Below are 7,573 nucleotides of genomic sequence, written 5' to 3'. Positions count from 1 at the left end.
TGTTCAGTAGACTGAACTCTGCGAAGGCAGGCCAGCACATCAGATTCCATGGGCCCCACATCCAGTACAGAGCTGGGCACAGGGAGGTCCTCCGCAGTGGTGTGTGGCCCGGATGAAATCCAGCACCCTCACCCCGCACCCCTCCCCCCCGTCTTGGCCCTAGGAAACATTTCGGTGTGAGGTTTAGGGGTCACGGTGGAACCCCTCAGAGGGCCAGCCTCGGGAATGCTCCTGGCCTCCGCTCTGGGACAAAGGCCTCCTTTTCTTCCCAGAAACACCGTGGTCAGGAGTGACTGCTGACGAATGGATACTTCAGGCTTCTGTGGACAGCACTGCCCGGTCCTTTGTCGTTGGCAGGCCGGGGGCGGGGCTTCCCCGCGGAAGCCCCGAGCTTAACCCCCACATGGCAGCCAAAAAGAGTGCCCCCGTTCTGGATGCCCACGTGCTAACCTCCCAAACCTGCGAATATGTTGTTGGCGGCAAAGGAGTTAAGGTTGCAGGTGGAGTTCGGGCTGCTGGTCAGCAGTTCCCTCCAGAAGGAGAGCCTCCTTGAGATGCGGCGACTGCCCTCCGTCGTCTGGGGGGGTCCAATGTGATCAGATCCTTGACCGTGGAAGGGCGGAGGCCAGAGAGCCGGTTTCAGAGCCCAGGAACGTAGGAGAGGCTGTGGCGACTGGCCGCCGCTGGCTCTGAACTTGGAGGGGCCGCGAGCCCCGCGAGGTGGGCGGTCTCAAGAAGCTGGGAAAGGCAAGAAAATGGGTTCTCCCCGGGCCCCCCAGGAAGGCTGCAGAGCTGCTGACGTTTCCACTTAACTCGCAGGAGAGTACACGCGTGGCTTAAGCCGCAGAGTTTGTGGGATGCTGTTACGCCAGCCACGGGAAATGGATACAGCCCATTTCACAGAGGAGGGGACTGAGGCCCAGAGAAGAGAAGGGCCTTGCCTGAGCCCACAGCCGGCGACACTGCCAAGCCTCCGACTCCCTGCCCGGTGCTCCTGTCCCTGCCCAGCGTCCCCCCCCCCCGCCCCCGACAGGGACAGAGCCCCCAGCAAACACTCGCTGTGGATTCTGCACAGGGGTGAGGTCGGAAGAGGCGGCCGCACCCACTTCCCGGGGCGAGCGGGCAAGTGAGCGGATTTGGTGGACAGACAGGCACATGTGCCTCAAATCCTGCAAAGCAACCAATTAACCAATGTTGACAGAAGTTGGAACCTGCAGGAAACGAGGCCTCGGGCAACAGCCCCTCCTTGTCCTCGGGTCCCCCCCAAGCAGGCGGCGGCCAGTCGCGGACGTCACCTGGATCTGCTGTCCTTAGCTCCGTGGGCGCCCAGGGCCCACACTTGCCGAGCACGCCTCCTGCGTCCGGACCCAAGCCCGGTGGCTCTGGCCAGTTAATGGTGTCCTCCCCACCTTTTTTCCCTTTTGATCAGGGCAGGGTCTGCTCTCCTCCAAGAGCGGCAGGACTCAGCACGCGCACCAAGTCCCAGCAGGGTGTGACTCATCACCCCTGCCCCTGGGAGGGCCCTCCCCTGCCGGCACAGCTGGTGGGGCCCCGAGGCTCCCCTGCTGCCTGGGGGGGACCCAGAGCCCGGTCCCCACGGCCCCCGCCCCTCCACGACTCCAAGAGCCTCCAGGACCTCAGGCTGGCTTTTTCCCTGGAGGTCTCGGCTAACGCCTCCCTTGGCGTGGAAGGATGAGGGGATGCCTTTTCTCCCTGGCAGGTCTGGGGACCGGGAGCCCAGTGGTGTTGGTGGCTCCTCAGGGCTGCTACGTCTCACCTGGAAGCCACATGGGTCTTAGGCTTGTCCCCCGCACCCCCAGTTGCCAGATGGCCAGAGTTCCCACGCTTCCTGGAATTTGGGATTCCCGTGGAGGCCAGGTGGCCCTGCCCCCAGGCCCTGGGGGAAGCCCAGAGGCGGCCAGGTTCCTTCAGACTCCGGGCCAGGCTTCTCTGCCCCCTGTCCTGCCCCAGCATCCCAGCGTGGCCCCCTCCCCTGTCCTCTGAGTGGCTGCTCTTCCCCGGTTCTCTGGGTGACCACAGTCGGGAGGCCTGCGCTGTGTTTCCAACACATCCACACAGCAGGCAGCTGGCCTCTGGTGTTGAGTGTTGGGGGGCTGGGGGGAGGGGAGGAGCGGACATTCCATCATGACAATGGCAAAAATAGCGCCCATCTTTCAGCCACTGCTCCCGGGGGCTGGTCCTTCTCGGCTGCCATGTCCCTCCCCGCAGCATGCTTTTGTCCTTCAGATAAGGACACCGGCGTCCCTCCTGGGAAGGGGACTCATGCAGAGCAGGCAGACGGACAGGATTGGCTCCCAAGCTTTGTGACCCTGGTGCAGAGAGCTTTCTCCCCCCCGCCCCCCGTTTTTTGTTGTTGTTTTTAAGAAGATGTAATTAGGATTTGGGAACTTTCTTTATTTGTCCAGGTCTCCCTCAGAATCACTAATGGAATCATCCTTGCCCAAGGTTATCTTCCCTGCACCCCAAAAATACTTTGCAAATGGAGTGAAACAAACAAGGAGGGAAGCCTCCCAAGTCACCCTCTTCCTTCCAGGAGGGACGTGCGGAGGTGGAGGCTTCCTGAGGGAGACCCGGGGGACTTTTCCATTCCGCCTCCCCACAGCCCAGGGTTCTCAGGACAAGTCTGACCCGCCAACGGGGGCCCCTCTTTTTTTTTTTTTTTTTTTTTGACGGGCCCTTCTGTAGACAAAGAGGCTTCAAGGAGGAGGACCCTGGTGAGTGCTCCCCAGACTGAGTCAGAGGGAGACGGTGTGCAGTGGGGAGTCCCATGCTGGGCCCAGATGCTGGGGGGGACCCTGATGACTCCTAATTCCCCCATCCCCACCCCCACCTTCACTCCAGGGGCAAGTTCTACGGGCTCCCCTCTGCACCCCAGCTCTCCCACCTCCACGGCCCAGCGGTCCCATCAGGAAGCCCAGACCGTGGGCTTCCAAATCTGCCTCCCATCAGCCAGAGTGACGATTTGAAAGCACAGACCCTTCTCTCCTGCACTCCACTGCCTGAGGTCTTTCTGTCAGACTCACGAGAAAAACCAAAGTCCTGGCTGTGGTCCATGTGACCCCCTGCCACTCCCTGTCCTCTACCCACAGTGGCCTCAGACACCCCCGGTGCACACACTCCTGCCCCAGGCCCTTTGCACTGGCCGATCTTCCCTGCCCTGAGTGTGCCTCTCCCAGATGTCCTGCAGGCTCCTTTGTCACCTGGCTGAAAGGCCTTTCCAGATCCTTTCCCCCCCAGTAGCCCACCTGCCTGCCCCTCCCCCCTGCCACTCTGTCGCCATTGTCTATTCTCTTCCCCTGAAGTGGAATATTTTCTTATGTTAATTGTCTGTATTCTCCCACAGGCTGACCTCTCCAGGTGAGGGCAGGGTGCTGCCTGTTTTGTTAGCCATGGCACTGAATGGACATAGAAGGAATAAATGCGTGCATCCACGCAAGAGGGAAGGAGGCTACCGGGGGCAGTGAACAGAGAGCTGGCGTATCCCCGGCCTCGCGGCTGCCGGGGTGGGAGGCCCTCCTCCACAGGCCCGGGTGCTGGGATGGGGGGCAGAAAACCAGAGGCCACTGGCTTCCCACTTCACTCTGTCCCCCTCCTGCCTGGGGCATTATTAGCGCCCCTCCCTGGACCTAGAAGGGACCGAGGAAAGTCCCCCAGGAAAGTCCCCTGAGAGCCATTGATGACGGTGTGGCTGTGGTCACAATGTCAAAATATACAAACAAAAAATAACTTCAAAAAAGACTGCATGCGATTTTTTAGGGAGAAAGGTCTTGCCTTCTCCCCCCTCCATTTAAAAGGAAGGGAGGTTATGGGGTGCCTGGGTGGCTCAGTCAGTTAAGTGTACGATTCTTTTTTTTTTACTGTTTAATGTTTTAATGTTTATTTATTTGGGGGGGGGGGGAGGAAAGAGAGGGAGACACACAATCCAAAGCAGGATCCAGGGTCCGAGCTGTCAGCGCAGAGCTTGACTCAGGGCTTGAACCCATGAATCATGAGATCATGACCTGAGCTGAAGTCAGATGCTTAACCAACTGAGCCACCCAGGCACCCCGAGCGTCGACTCTTGACTTCGGCTAAGGTCATGATCTCATGGTTTGTGAGACTGAGCCCCGTGTTGGGCTTTGCACTGAGGACGGAACTTTAAAAAAAATTGTTTAAAGAAAAAAAAAGGAAGAGAGGTTGTTCATAGTCAAGAAGTGGAAACAACCCAAATACCCATCAGGCGATGAACGGGTGACACATGTGGTCTATCCATACAATGGAATATTACGCAGCCCTAAAAAGGAACAAAGCCCTGATTCATGGTACAACATGGATGATCCTTGAAAGCATGATGCTCAGGGAAAGGAGCCAGCCATGGAAGGCTGCATATCGTAGGGTCCCATTTATAGGAAGTGCCCACAGAGGCAGACAGCAGAGGAGGGAGCTACAGGGGTGGGGTGGGGGGTGGAGGTGACTGCTAATGGCACCAGCTTCTTTTCAGGGTGATGGGAACGTTCTGGAATCCCACAGCGTGATGGTTACACAGCTTTGCGAAGGCACTCAACACCACCGAGTCATACACCTTTAAAAGGGTGAATTTTACCGTGTGTGAAATATATTTTTGAAAAAGAAGGGAGATATGTGGGGGGGGGGGGAGGTGGTTGTGGAAATAATCAAGTTAAGACGACGGGCTTCCCCCCACTGGCTTTGTGATGCTGGGAACAACAATGACAGACACAAGTACGTCTGCCACTGTGGATGTCAGCCAAGTGCCCAGTTTTCAGTGGCATCCGCCTCCCCCACTCCCACCACGGACGGGGTCTCCGCTCGGCTCTGGTCCTGCCTTTTGTGGCCTTCCTTGGTCCCCGGGAGCCCCTCCACCTGCTCCCTTCCCCTGCAGGGGCTTGGGTACTGGATCTGACCCTTCCTGGTCGGCCAGCCTCGGGTCATTCCCTGCGGGTTGGGGACCCAAGGTGTTTGAATGCCAGCTCTGCCCCCTGCCATGTGCTGTGAGCCTCAGTTTAAGAAGCATCCAGCAGAGGGGGAGGGGCCCCCTTACCTTAACCTGCTGAGTCCCAGGAGCCCCGGTGTGGCGGTGTAGTCGGGAGGCCGCGTGGCCCAGCCGGCTCGGGCCAGCAGGGGTGGCGGTCTCTCAGGGCTCCACCGCCTACATTACGTGTGCACAGGTGCCCATGAGGGCCTGTTGCCGGCTGGTGCTCTGCTCCCCGAGGGCACCTGGGGGGCCCTTGTGCAGGGAGGGAGGCAGGCACCTCCGAGACTCCGGTGGGGCAGTGACTGTGCTCGGCCACTAGAGGCCAGTGCAGCCTGAGGGGGCCCAGGTGGGCCTGCCCAGGACCTGCTCCGAGGGCTTGAGGACCAGGGCGGGACAGGGGCCCCTTGCTGCCTTCAACCCTGGGCTCCCCAGAGATGCCGTGGTAGCTCAGGACACAAGACCTGTGGCCACAAGCCCCAGTCCAAGGGCCTGGGGACCTGAGAGAAACCACAGCATTTCTATTTAGAAGATTCTGGTAACTTCCAACCAGGAAAACAATTTTATTTTTTGTCACGAACGATACGGGGTCATTCAGGAAAGCCCTAGTACACGAAACATTCTAGACTAGGTTCTAAACTCCCTTTGCCCCCTCACTTCTATTAACCTTCTAATTCAGTTGAGGTCCCGTCTTTGTTCCGAGTTTGGACTTTCTCGGGATTTCCCACCAGTCAAACCCCACCCAAGGTGAGGGGCCCCGGGGAGCGAAGAGGGGCTTGATGAACTCTGTTTGCAAGAGCTTGTTCCCTCTGAACTCCCCCCACCCCAAATAACAAGCCCCAGCCCAGACTTGCTTTCTGGCTTTCACCACTGGGGTGTTTCTTTTTGCCTCCTCCCCATTTAAAGATCGGTTCAGGGATTTACTGTGTGAGGAACAGAGTCCAGAATTCATGTGGGTTCTGAGTCGAGCCCCCAGCAAAAAATGTTTTAAGATGCTTTCCAGAACATGTGCAATGCTAGGGATCCACAGTTCTGCCTTAAAATTTTTTTTTTTAATTTTTTTAAATGTTTTATTTACTTTTGAGACAGGGAGAAACAGAGCATAAACAGGGGAGGGTCAGAGAGAGGGAGACACAGAATCTGAAACAGGTTCCAGGCTCTGAGCTGTCAGCACAGAGCCCGACGCGGGGCTCGAACTCACGGACCGCGAGATCATGACCTGAGCGATGTCGGACACTTAACCGACTGAGCCACCCAGGCGCCCCTGTTTTTCTTTTTAAAGCACTCGCTTCACGTGAAACACGTCAGGGGCGTGTGCAAAATATAAACATCAATTAGGAGTCACTGAGCCCCTGACCCCAGGAGTGGCAGCCGCTCCAGGCACATAAACCAATAGACAAGTGGCCTCTCCGGGCACGGGCACCACTGCTAACCTCCAAGCTCCTCCCACTCTGATGTGACCCCACCCCCACCCCCAGGAGGGGCCCCAGAGTCAGTGAGTGGATGCTCATCCTCAGACACGGTGGGGACCCGCAGGGAGGGACTCCCGCTTGGAGCCCCCCCCAGGGGGAAGGGCAGGTGGGCGGGGCTCAGCCCCTCAGGTACAGCCACCAGAGGACAGGCCAGCCCCCAGGCATATGCCTTTGCCCCCTGACCTCAGTTCCCTTTCGGTGAACACACTGAGAGTGGACTGGATCAGGGGCGAGCACAGACCCCCTGGGAAATTGCATGAAAGTTACAGTCCCTGCCTCTGCATGAGCACGGGCATGGGCATGCGCCCCTTAGTGCACAATTTCAGCCAGGACCACTGAGGAAGTGATAAAACAACCATGACCTGGTGCTCAGTGACGATGACAGGGTAGCAGGAAAAGTTAGCCCTAGTAGACCTGCCCCAGAGCCAGGCCTGTGCCAGCCTCTTTATGCAGTCTTTTTTTTTAAGTTTATGTATTTTTGAGAAAGAGAGAGAGACAGAGTGCAAGCGGGGAGGGCCAGAGAGGGAGACACAGAATGTGAAGCAGGCTCCAGGCTCTGAGCTGTCAGCACAGAGTTCGACGTGGGGCTCGAACTCACGGACCACGAGATCATGACCCGAACCAAAGTCCCATGCTTAACTGGCTGAGCCACCCAGGCAGCCCTGTGATTGTCGTTGGTTTTTTGTTTTTTTTTTTAAAGTAATCTCTACCCTCCACACAGGGCTCGAACTCACAACCCTGAGATCAAGAGTCCCGTGCTCCACTGACTGAGCCAGCCAGGTGCCCCTACCAGGTCTTAATAATCCTCTAATGAGGCGAGGAATCCAGACTACTCTTATTTCCAGTCACTCCTCCAGAGTTAGGCCCTGGTGAAGGTCACACAACCGCTTAGAGTCAGAACTGGACCGCGACCCCTCTGAGGCGCCAGCCCTTTCGGATTTGTGTTGTTCTGCTGACGCACCTAGAACCCCTGCGGTCACTTCGCGAGCTGCAGCCTGCTTTCCCGCAACACCCCACCCCAGCTGCAGCCTCTTCCCCCCACCCCCCACCCCAGCTGCAGCCTGTTTTCTGCAACCCCCCACCCCCATTTAACACTGCAGACACAGTGCCT

This window comes from Acinonyx jubatus, chromosome B4 (genome assembly GCF_027475565.1).
Source record: "Acinonyx jubatus isolate Ajub_Pintada_27869175 chromosome B4, VMU_Ajub_asm_v1.0, whole genome shotgun sequence".
In the NCBI taxonomy this organism is placed as follows: domain Eukaryota; kingdom Metazoa; phylum Chordata; class Mammalia; order Carnivora; family Felidae; genus Acinonyx; species Acinonyx jubatus.
The sequence above is the reverse complement of the archived record's forward strand: the minus strand, read 5'-3'. Positions refer to the sequence as shown.